Genomic DNA, 12,299 nt, shown 5'->3' with positions numbered 1-12,299 from the left:
AAGACCAATGAGACACAGTAACACTAACTATTCACAGGAAGGAGACATGAAGTGGCCAGGAGGACCGCACTGAGAAGGCAAATCCCCTCCCACTGAACAGTGTTTTGTAAGTTTTAAATTTTGTAAGATACACTATTATTTTGAAAGTAAATTTTTGAAAATGCTTCTGGAAGGTACAGAAATAATATGATTGCTCTACTTCACTTGAAAATGCTTTAAAAACATAAATCCAATATGGCCACTACTGGTAACAGTGGGCCGTGGGTTCCAGGAATGCAGGTTCCCAGCTCCTGGTTGAACAGGCTCCCGGCTCTTTCCTCCTCACGGTCTGTATGTTTACACATTCATACCAGGAACGAGTGAAAGTAAACGGATCACGCATGTTCAGAAATTCATTAGAAAAAGAAAACAAAAGAACACAGACAAGTGTATAAATAAACTGAAACATAAAAGAGAAACCCTAATGAATGATACCAGAGATCTGACTGAGAAGGGGGCTCGTGCTGCTGAGAACCCACCAGAGGGTCTAGCAGAAACAATCGGAACTGGAGTGAGAATGGACGCACGATGGAAGAGGAAAGCACAGTAGCACGACGAGAGGACACATGGTGCGGTGTGCTCACGGTGACATGTTGAAAATCTGCATAGATGGCTATTTTCTAGGATAGCATAGGCTAAATAAAAACAAGACATAAAACAAGTCATAACCGTAGAAAAACAGTGGGCAAAAATCTAGATAGTCTCATTTCCACTCCAAATCACCAAAGACAAAGCAGTGCTCAGGTGGTTTCACAAATGTGTTCACGTAACCACTAATAGAGTTTTTAAACCCACTCTAGAGTCCAGAATAAGGAGAAAAATCCTTAAAATTATTTTAACAAAACCTCAAAATTGGATACCAAAACATGACAAAAGCAGCAAAAAATAAAATCACAGATCAATTTTACTTGCGAAAGATCCAATAAGCCCAGTAAATTAATAATTTTTTAACCTAATAGAAGCTGTTCATTCAAGGAATAGAAGTTTAAATGGTAGAAAATGAATTATTCCACAATTATAAAAGAATTTTAACAGACTAGTACAACTGTTTGTGCAAAAAGCGTTTGATTACATTTGCCACCTGGTTTTGATTAAAATTGCTTAGAAAGCTATGTAGGGTGATAGACTCTCCTTGTAGACAAAATACTCACTGTATTAGCATCTCAAATGGATGATTAAGACCAGCCAGATCAAAATAACTTACCTTTTGGGAATAGACCTAATACCAGCCCAGCAGAATCTGCCAAGCAAGATAAAACTGTAAATCAATAAATAATTCCGTTTTCTCCTTTAGGAAAACAGTTCTCTTACTGAAAACACCCTACACAGGCCAACAGCTCCCTCCCTTGCCAGACAAATACTAGACGATCACGGCTGTCTTGGAGATCTCCACCCCACTCCCCAACAACCTGAGAACACTGCGTGCTGAATAGCGCCCTTCAGAATTAGTCTCCTGCCTGAAACCACTTGAATTCTGGCCCTAAAGAACTAATTTCCTTCTTTCAAAACACCACAAAACCCTGTGGAGGTGGTGCTTCCCCTTGCTGCGGTAAGTTTAATAATTCAGCTTTGCTGGAGCAGAGCTCTTTCTGGTGGTCCTTCAAGGAAACTGACCAGCCAGCGACAATGTGCTGGTCACAGTCAAGAAGCTCTCACTACAGGTCGTAAATTCAACAGCAGGTAGTATTCCAAGGTTGTTTAAGTGCTCTGAAAAGTACCAGTCTGTAAAGTCTGTTAACATAACTAAAATTTGAATCAGTCAGAAGGGAGAAAATCAAAACTGTCAATATTTGCAAAGCACTTGGTGTGTACCTTTAAAAATTTTGAACTGTAGCTTTGAGACCACTTACCCCTGAAACCAAACTAAATAAGACTCAGATACAGAAAAATTATCAAGAAAATAGGGTGAATGGAGAATGCTCTTCACAAAACTGAAGACATTAACAGCAATTAAAAGCACTGGAAAATACATACCTTATTCTTGGATACCAACACTTGGTATTATTAAAAACCAATTGTTCCCTAAATTAATTTATTACACCTGATGAAATTGCAGTCTAAACTGTAATTTCTCCCAACAAGAAGACACATGAGACAGGAGGCAAAGAAGAGACACGGACCCACAGCACAGGATGGAGCAGTCACGGGTGAGGTACAGCACAGCGCAAGATGGCAGTACAGATAGATGGGCAGTTATCGGCAAGCCACTGCAAAGAGTGGCAAGAAACCTGGCAACTTTAAAATTTCAAAACAAAAAGTTTCTCATGATTGAAGAATTTGAATTTAAAAAACACAAAAGAATTAGAAGTTCACATAGGTGTAGGATTTTATGGACTCAGCTTAAGTATCTTTCGAAAAATGACATGAAATTCAGAAGCCGTAAAAATAAACATGGTCATACTTGGACATGTAACAATCAGAGACATTCTTATAACAAAAACAAAGTTAAAAACTGTGTAAAACGTATCTGTAATGCTTGACAATCCGAAGAGTAGTTCTTCAACAGTAAATGAGCTCTTCAAAATCAGGAAGAGACAAAAACCTCCCCTCCCCCAAAACTGGACATAAAGAAGAAATTAAAAAAGACAAAGGAATAATAAACATGAAAAAAAATGATCAAACTAAAAACAAAATAAATACAACTTAAGACAAGAGTGTGGGTGTTCACAATGGCAAAAATTTTAAGTATTTCCAAAACCCATCATCTGTCAGGTTATGGGAAAGTGGCAGTCTCACTCACTGCCATAGAAGGGTGAAGTTGTTAACCACATTTTTAAAAGAAATCTTGCAATATTTTTCAAAATTTGAAGTGTGTATTTTCTTAATCCCAGTAATCCAACTGCTAAATAATTTATTATGAAATAATAGACAAATGCAAAATTATTGATATATAGGGTGTTTCATTGCACAGAAATTTGGTGCTAACATAAATATTTATAAATGAGAAATGCTTAAAACATTTGAATTATGTTTCATCTACAAAACAGGCATGCAGTCATTGAACAAATGACACAGATGTGTATGTATTACTGAAATAGAAAAAGGCCATTGGGAAGACTGTTTGATGGAAGAGGCAATTTGAAGAAGACTGTATTACAATACGGCACCACTAAGAGCACCTTCCCCCCCAGATAATGTGTGTGTGTGTGTGTGTGTGTGTGTGCGTGTGTGTGTGTGTGCTTCTATTCACTAAAAGAATACACACAGTTTTGTTAATAGAGGAAAACTATGGGGACAGAATTAGAAAAGAAGGCAATTAATTTATAAGTTCATTATTTAAATATACTTCAGATTTTTGGAAAAAATCATGCAGAGTTTTTAATGTATCCTATTTTTAAAAATTTACCATGTGGCAAACAAAAATGCTAACTGTGTATTTATGGGAGCACTGAGCAATTCCACCATTTTGAGCTTCTTGGGTAAAATTATTTCCTCTACTGAGGCTCCTGGGGTTGAGTCAAGTGGCAGCAAGGGAAACAGTCACCATGCCCAAATTAACGTCTCATCGACGACATCCCAACACGAGCATTTCTCAGTTAAGCATTTCTTATCTGCAGGTGGTATCCACTGCAACCCGGGACAGCGGAGTCTCCGTGCACAAGGACGGCGGTCTTGCTGTACTGGTGAGGCTGCTGGCACAGGTCATCGCTGCTCTGACAAATCCACCTGAACGGGGACCCGTCACCTGCAAGGACACTGTGGAAAGCAGCAGTGGTGAGGAGCACTGCCTAAGGAGTCAGGGTTAGGATTAGGAAGTCCTGCTTGAATTCTTTGCTATGTGCTGGAGCAAACATGCCCAAAATACACAGAAAACCAAGTTAACTGCTACCGGGGTCCACTCTGGTCTGAAATGTGAGTAACCTTCCTAACATCAGTCCTGGCAGGTGGTGTAGGGGCTAAGGTGCTGGACTCCCACATGCTAACCCTGTTTCGTCCCAGACTTGGTGGCTTGAAACTTATGCCTGGTGCGTGCATGTACACACCTAGACTCTCAGGAGGATGAGAAGGGACTGCCGCACGGCTACCCTCATCACCCCCGGAGGGGAGAGATGTCTCACTTTCCCTTTCTCTGTCTCTCTCTGGCAAGCACATGCTCCCTATGGCAAAAACAAAAACAAACAAACTTTCTGACACCAAGGAGACCAGACAGTGTGGGGGTTTCTTCCCTTTGCTGGGCTAAAAAAGTGTGAATGCCTTCAATCACCTCAGAACCTTTGTCTGTCTCTTACCCTCTGTATTTGGCTCTTTTAAGTTCTAAGTCACTTGTTTATTTGATCAATTAGTTCAGACAAAACTATTTGTCAGTCTTCTGATCTGGTACAGAAAATTTACTGCATCTAATGTAATATACAGTTTTCTGACCCCACAATGGATCCAGCCATAACACAGAACAGTCTATCAGGTAAGAGAAGAAAAGTTAAGGAAATCTTCATGGTTAAAATTAGGTCACTGGAGGGACCAGCAGTTCATAATGGCTACATTGCTGGACTCCCATGTAGTCGACTGCTGTTTGAGACCTGGACCTGGTGTCTTAAACTCACGCCAGGCATGTGTGCATGTGTGTCCACAATCCCGAGAGGAGAATGGAGGACAAGGAATTGTGGTGTGGCCATTCCCCCTATGGGGTGATTTCTTGCTTTCTGTCTCTCTGTCTCTCTGCCTTTCTGGAGAGCGTATGCGCCCTATAGCAAAAACCTCTCCAAAAAATAAATTTAGGTCACTGGAAAAGTTATTACAGGGCTAGCAGATGGAATAACCACTGGATGAACACATGACCAACCATGGTTTGAGTCTCAGACCCAGTAGCTTAAAACACACACTGGACACATGTGCGTGTGTGCCCAAGATCCTGGGAATCTTGTTTTTTTCCTAGAATGGAGGAAAGGAAGCTTAGTGTGGCCATCCTCCTAGTGAGTAATTTCTCAGTTTCCCTCTCACTGTCTATGTCTCTCTCTAGCAGGCACATGTGCCCTAAGGCAAAAAAAAACTACTGAAAAAAAAAAGAGACAGTTTTCTAAGTGTTTCTTTGCAAAAATATGTCATGACTTTTCTGATGACCCAACAGTAAACTTACTGAGATATAGAAAAGATATAATGATATACAGAAAAACCTGCCTTTTAAATAAGTATGCAATCTGGCCCTTATAATTGATAAGATATAACCCAAAAAATCACCCATTTTGAGAAAATTAACATCTCATTTTCTACCCAGAAATGGATTTTCCTAGAAAGAAAGGACTACTCTAATTACAACCTTACCTTTAAAGGGTGGCTATTAGACAAAGTGTAGATGAAAAAGCTCTGTTCTAAGGGGTCCTGTTCCAGAATTTTACTGGTATCTTTTCAGTCATTCCAAAAACAGTTCTGAGGAAATCATATTCTGAAGTGGAAAAAAAAAAACCCAAAAAACAAGAGAGACGTATCACTTCTAATAAAACAAGAAATACGACACGTGCACTCATCAGAGAGGGACAGAGAGGAAAAGTGAGAAAGTAACCCACCAGGTTCAGGACTGGCCATGGTCAGTCATGTGGGAGTACAGTGCCCTAACTACCATACCACCTGCTGGACCTGGAGTGCAACATTTTGATCTTTCCCAGAGAAAAAAGACAGTCCTAAGAGGTAGAAGTGGGCTTGAGTGAGCAGAGAAAGAGTTGCTCAAAAGGCTTAATGCCCATTTTTAATGAGTGTGTCACTCAAGTCCTAGACCCAGACTCTTGAGAAACATACCAGGTATACATGCATGCATGACCAAAATCCCAAAAAGGGGGAGAGATAGAGGAGAAGGGATTGTAGCATGACCATTCCCTAAGTGACAAAAACAGCACTTCTTTGGTATAGAGTTAAAATGTCCACACGGCAAAATGTCCCTTTCCATCAGTATCACTTCTAATGTACAGAATGCAGGGGAAATTACAGATGAGAAATAAACTGTCCTGATGGAATATTTATTAACAAGTGGCTACAAGAAATTCGCCAAATGGACCATCTATATGATAAGAACAACTAAAATGTTCTCCTTAGAACACAGTAGTAGAGACATATCTTTAACACATGGGTCTCCTCGGTTTCTTTCATGTTTTGAGGAGACCCAAAGTCTAGCATAGAAACATTGGTCTCTGCAGTTCGCCACGGGTCATATCACTCATTAGAACTCGGATTTCTTTAAACACTTGGAAAATCACTGTGGGCGTAAAAATGCAGCCAAGGAAATCCACATAAAAAAATTAAACACTGGATTTTTAATCATTTCACATCTAAAAATTTCAATGAAGTTGAGGCTAGCCCTCATGAATCCAAAACTGCTCTCTCATTTAATAAAAAAAAAGATTTTAAAAAGTCCTGGTGACTTTTTGGCAAGCACCATGAGGACGCCACATGTACAAAAGTTCCAACTGTGCAATGGTTACGTATTTCTTTCACTTCCTAGAGAAATGAACAATAAAAGCCTATCATCTTTTTTGATTTTGGTCCTCTAATTGCCCTTGAAAGCCTGAGCATCAGGGAACCAGCAGTTAGCGTAATGGCTATGTTGCTGGACTCCCACGTAGTTGACCACGGTTTGCGTCCCGGACCTGGTGGCTTAAAACTCACCCCGGGCGCGTGTGCGTGTGTGCCCAAGATCCTGAGAGGAGAATGGAGGAGAAGGGATTGCGGCGTGGCCATCCCCCCTGGGGGGGTGATTTCTCGCTTTCTATCTCTATGTCTCTCTCTGTCTGGCGAGAGCACGCGCCCTATAGAGAAAATCTCTCCAAAAAAAAAATAATAATAAAATAAAAAAGAAAGCCTGAGCATCACTCAGAAGGTTCCAGCAGTACAAAGTAGGTATAGCCACTTCCTGCATTTTCACTTCTTGTGTATGGGGCGCCAGGGCCTGTTTACGGCGAGCAAATTCACGAGGCCAGTCCAGAACTCGGAGTGGTAATCTGCCTCCAAATACGGCATGTACAGTCCACTGCTGAAGTCAGTCTCTCCGGCACACACGAGCAGGTCGGCCTTCCATACTGCAGGCCATGCTGGCAGCAGAGCTGCACAGACCCACCTCTGCCTATGTAGCTCGCTTATGGTAGTGTCTGTGATAGACCCGTTTCCACAGAGTTACTGTGTAACTATCTTTTCCAGAGTTTCCAATAAGGCCAATTAGTAGAGACATCATATACATACAAATTTCTAAAAAAGACAACATGATTCAGAAAGGTGAAAGGAACCATCCAGTCTGGAGCACATTGCTCTGAGACACGGCTGTGCGTCGCAGACACCAGCTCGCACATCCCATCGACCCAGGTGTCAGGGCTACACAGCAGAGACAGAGGCTCAGAGAGAGTCACAGGATCCCATGAGGTAACTCAGTATGCGGGGAACAAAACGCTTACCTACCAGGGGATTCACACTGGCCCCTGCAGAAGGAATGGCAGAAACCATGTCTGACACTGTTGCATCTCAAGAAGAACATGCCCTTTTGCATGTAGTTTGGTGCCTGCCACTGTTGGCCTGGGGAGTAGAGTAAACGCGTGAAAAGTGGGAAGGGCACACACATCTGTGTTCACTGTCTGCCAGGCACAAGATGCTGGAATTCTGCTACGTGTCTGCAAATTAAACCAGCTGAGAATGAATCGCTCTTCTGCGATTATTTCCTATGTTACAAAAAAAAGTCATTGTGTTAGTCTCTAAACTCCACCAAGGAAAATATTGTCTATTTGTTGCCAGACAAAGTAAATGTAAGTTGAAATTAAGAATAACCAGACTATCTGACTTTGCTTAATTGTCGAGGAAAATACTAGACTGAAACATATTCCAATCACAGCAATGGAAAACTATTTTTCTTTTTTCCAGCTGTATCTGTAATTTTGACCTCAAAATATTTCACCTTTAAGAATGAGCCAATGGCTTGCGATGGAGGAGGTAATAAAATGCGAGGGTGCGGGCCCGGCTGCAGAGGCACAGGCGAGGGTGGCACGTTGCAACAACCACTTCTCTTCCATTCTTCTTTCAGGATTTTGGGCACACAGGCACATGTGCCCTGTGTAAATGTCAAGGAGCTGGATCTGCGACTTGAACCATAGTCGGCCACGAGGGAATCCAGTGCCTTAACCGTTATCCACGTGCTGATCCAGCACCACATAAGGTTATGTCAGCACAGACACAGGAATAAGCAGGACTGTGACCTGGGTCTGTGCAGACGACGAAAACTCATCTTTCTAGCACCCATTTCACCCCAACTACAAAATAACAAAAGCTAACAATGGAACTAAAAAGAAAAATGTATCTAATGCAAGGTGTAGGTAAAAACCGTGACAAGAATTAACAACAGGCATTGACCAGGTTATCCCTGTAAGCTGAAAAAGTGAGTGTGCCTCTTAATCACAACATGCTATAAAATTGTCTATTTGAAAAGATTTTCTCAATAGTTACACTGGGAATCAACAGATGGCGTAATGGTTACATCACTAGAATCCCATGTAGTCAAATGCGGTTCAAATCTTAGACCCAGCAGCTTAAACCTCACGCTGGGTGAGTGTGTTCCCAAAGACCCAAGAGAATGGAGAGGAAGGGACTGTGGTGTGGCCATCCCTCCTACAGTGATTTCTCTGTCTCTTTCTCTGTCTCTCTGGAGACCACACATGCCCTATAGCAAAAACCTCTCTTTCTAAAAGTTACACTGAATGCCAAAACAACGTTGAAAAACACAAATGAAATAGATAACCAATCACCACTACAGGGCCTTCATATATATGAAGGAAGCCTATGAAAAATAATTGAAAATGAATTGTGAACATCAACATATCACATCTGAGGGTATTTGATTAAGTGGCATAAAGTAAGCGGTGACATATATGCGCAAAACTGCTCAATCTAAAATAAACCCAAAACAAGAAAAATCATAAAAAGTTACAATGAAGAACAAAAAGATAAATTAAACAATCATTTTCCATGATGGCTAAATATTTTCAGGTTTAAAAGCATAGTTTCACTACACAGAACTCAGACAAACAGCCCAATACCAAAAAAAAAAATTACAAAATAAATTCTCATGAAAGAGATGGAACATCAGGCACAAGATTTGGACTATAAGACCACATGAAAATTTCTCTAGGGGTGACAGAGTCACTTTACTGGATCCCCAAAGCCACAGCTTCGATTGTCAGACACCATTTGCCTGTGTGTACAGGCCACAGCAGGTACTCGAATGACTGCCCACAGGTCCTATTCTACTGTTCCTCTGTCCCTGGCAACAATACTCCCAATAAGAGCAAAGGCAGCTTCCCCTGAGAAATACCCAGGGTAGTCCAACAGAGTGCACGGGAGACACTATCCAAACACAACACCTGCCACAACAACCACGTCACGGTGAACCGGATGGCTCCATGAGACGCCACAAGTGGGCCCAGAGAGCAGAACGGACTGACGCCTCAATCTCACCTGGAGCGGAATCGTGCGTCCTACCGCATCTGAAGGAGCCCTGACACGTGTGGCATCCTGTACATGGTGACTTCTGCAGCCATGACTTACTAACTGGCCCCTCTGTCAACTGGCGAAGTATGAAAATAAAAAAAAGAACTGATGAAACGCAACATATGAGAAGAAAGATAGAGATCAACACGAAGGACAAACGCCAACACAGGATAGCCATGGGCCATCCACAAACCTAAAATGGGCTTCTCCTCTTACACTATGCAAAACCACCAAAAACATGAGATTAGAAAGTTGCTGCAAATAACTTGGTCCCCTCTTCACAATCAAGACTTAAGGAGGTAATTTCCCCTCAAACACAAGATATGACATAATTTTTAAAAAAACTGGGAGATCCATTAAATTAACCCAGAGTTATGTTGCTGGACTACCACACGGTAGACTGTGGTTCAAGTCTCAGACCTTGTGGCTTCAAACTCACGCCAAGTGCATGTGTATGCATGCCCGAAATCCAGAGAGGAGATGGGAAGAAAGGGGTTATGACAGGGCATCTCACCTAGTGGGTAACTTCTCTTCTTCTGCCTGTCTCTACAGCGACGGCACACACCCTATAGTTAAAACCGCTCTGAAAAAAGATGAACCTTAAAGAGAACTGGAAACACAACTCTACTGTACCATAGTATGTGGGAGGTTCTACACAAAGGGGGGGGTCAGCAGCATCAGGAGTTAATATGTGTCAGGTCAAAAGGGACAAAAGCCCACAGGTTCCATTCCTGGGAAGACCCGATACTAAGAAATGAAAAAGATAAAAGAAGGGTCCCAGTGAGAAGTTTCTCTTGAACATCAAAAAACTGGAGCGGCGAAGTATGAAAATAAAAAAAAGAACTGATGAAACGCAACATATGAGAAGAAAGATAGAGATCAACACGAAGGACAAACGCCAACACAGGATAGCCATGGGCCATCCACAAACCTAAAATGGGCTTCTCCTCTTACACTATGCAAAACCACCAAAAACATGAGATTAGAAAGTTGCTGCAAATAACTTGGTCCCCTCTTCACAATCAAGACTTAAGGAGGTAATTTCCCCTCAAACACAAGATATGACATAATTTTTAAAAAAACTGGGAGATCCATTAAATTAACCCAGAGTTATGTTGCTGGACTACCACACGGTAGACTGTGGTTCAAGTCTCAGACCTTGTGGCTTCAAACTCACGCCAAGTGCATGTGTATGCATGCCCGAAATCCAGAGAGGAGATGGGAAGAAAGGGGTTATGACAGGGCATCTCACCTAGTGGGTAACTTCTCTTCTTCTGCCTGTCTCTACAGCGACGGCACACACCCTATAGTTAAAACCGCTCTGAAAAAAGATGAACCTTAAAGAGAACTGGAAACACAACTCTACTGTACCATAGTATGTGGGAGGTTCTACACAAAGGGGGGGGTCAGCAGCATCAGGAGTTAATATGTGTCAGGTCAAAAGGGACAAAAGCCCACAGGTTCCATTCCTGGGAAGACCCGATACTAAGAAATGAAAAAGATAAAAGAAGGGTCCCAGTGAGAAGTTTCTCTTGAACATCAAAAAACTGGAGCGACAGTTGATTAGGAGAGGTGAGATCTTACCATCACCAGAAAGAAACGGATTCACATGTGCTAAAGGGACAGGTAGACTTTAAGAATGGCTCTTAGCTGCCATGGGGCAAGTCTCTAGGAGACAGAAAGTAAGTGACAGGACCCACTACACACGTGCCCATTTCTCAGGCACCTCTGCCTCTGAATATGGAGGCGGGAAAAATGGAAAAAATTGACTAGCCATGGTAAAACTGTAGAGGGTACTGCTATACCTCTCAAGACTTCACGGCCACCTTCACTTCAACACCTACATCACAGAGGTATAGCTCTAATGCCCAAGGCCACCTGAAGTCCCAAATGCTGAACAAAAATACCCTTCCACATGTGAGCCTACCAAGGTTCACATGATGGACATCAGCTCAAGGACCTGAGGGTCTGAGGGATGGGGCAGAAACCGCACCTTCGCCTTTAGTCACCTGGGATAGAATGACAAACACTACCCACTCCCAATGAATGCCAACACATTCTGGTATCCAAGTCTCTGTGGGAATGGAGTGTCACACATGCATATAATCTGTGTGGTTCATGCAAAACAAGAGGTTTACCTTGTGGATCTTTCCAAAGGCATTCAGAATTGGAAGCTAATGTTCTCCTAAATCTCTTCTGTCAGGAAACCACACGAGAGAAGAAATCCATTCGTCCTCAAAGCCCATTCCTGTGCTCAATTTCCTGTGAAAGCAAGTATGCCAACAGAACCTGAGAGGAGTTAGGCATTTTCCACCACCTACCCATGGCGGGACATGCCAGGACAATCCACCACACATAACTGTTCCACGGGTTGGACATTCAAGGCTCAACTCAAATCTAGAGAACAGTACTCCCAAGCAGTGCACAAGGTCCACACCACAAATAAAGGGGAGGAATGTAATCAGTCATATTCAGGCCATACAGGCTGAACGTTAACAGTTAGGGTTCCCCTACCTGCTGGTCAGATCATGAGTGAAAACCAGGGGATCCAGTATATGGTCACTAGAGGACACCAAAGAAAAAAGTCAAGGATGATTCAAACTCACCTCAAACAAGATGGGACCCAACCTTCATGACTATGAAGAGCTGGGTGATACGGGCAATGGCAGACCCACTGTGTTGTGATGGAATACGTTTGTACAGCAGCCGCAATTCAGTGTAAAAAAAAAAAAAAAAAAGAAAGAAAGAAAGAAAGAAAGGAACTGGTGAGATGCAGAATGTCTGCGGAAAGTGGGAGGTCCACATCA

At 42.2% G+C, this 12,299-nt stretch overlaps 1 long non-coding RNA gene across 4 annotated transcripts; it reads right to left on the bottom strand.

The window, feature by feature from the left end:
• Nucleotides 1–2,938: 2,938 nt before the first annotated feature.
• On the bottom strand, nt 2,939–12,176 carry LOC114005850 (uncharacterized). Of its 4 annotated transcripts, none has more exons than XR_003547648.1 (5): nt 12,099–12,176; nt 11,631–11,754; nt 9,460–9,568; nt 7,413–7,673; nt 2,939–3,735 (listed from the first exon to the last, which is right to left on the bottom strand). It is a non-coding gene; the product is annotated as an uncharacterized LOC114005850 (long non-coding RNA). The 4 variants fall into 4 exon arrangements; XR_003547649.1 differs by having other exon boundaries at nt 7,417–7,673; XR_003547651.1 differs by lacking the exon at nt 9,460–9,568.
• Nucleotides 12,177–12,299: the final 123 nt, after the last annotated feature.

Source organism: Tupaia chinensis, unplaced genomic scaffold (genome assembly GCF_000334495.1).
Source record: "Tupaia chinensis unplaced genomic scaffold, TupChi_1.0 Scaffold144682_1, whole genome shotgun sequence".
Lineage (NCBI taxonomy): Eukaryota > Metazoa > Chordata > Mammalia > Scandentia > Tupaiidae > Tupaia > Tupaia belangeri.
Note: the sequence above shows the minus strand (reverse complement) of the source record. Positions and strands in the feature narration are given on the sequence as shown.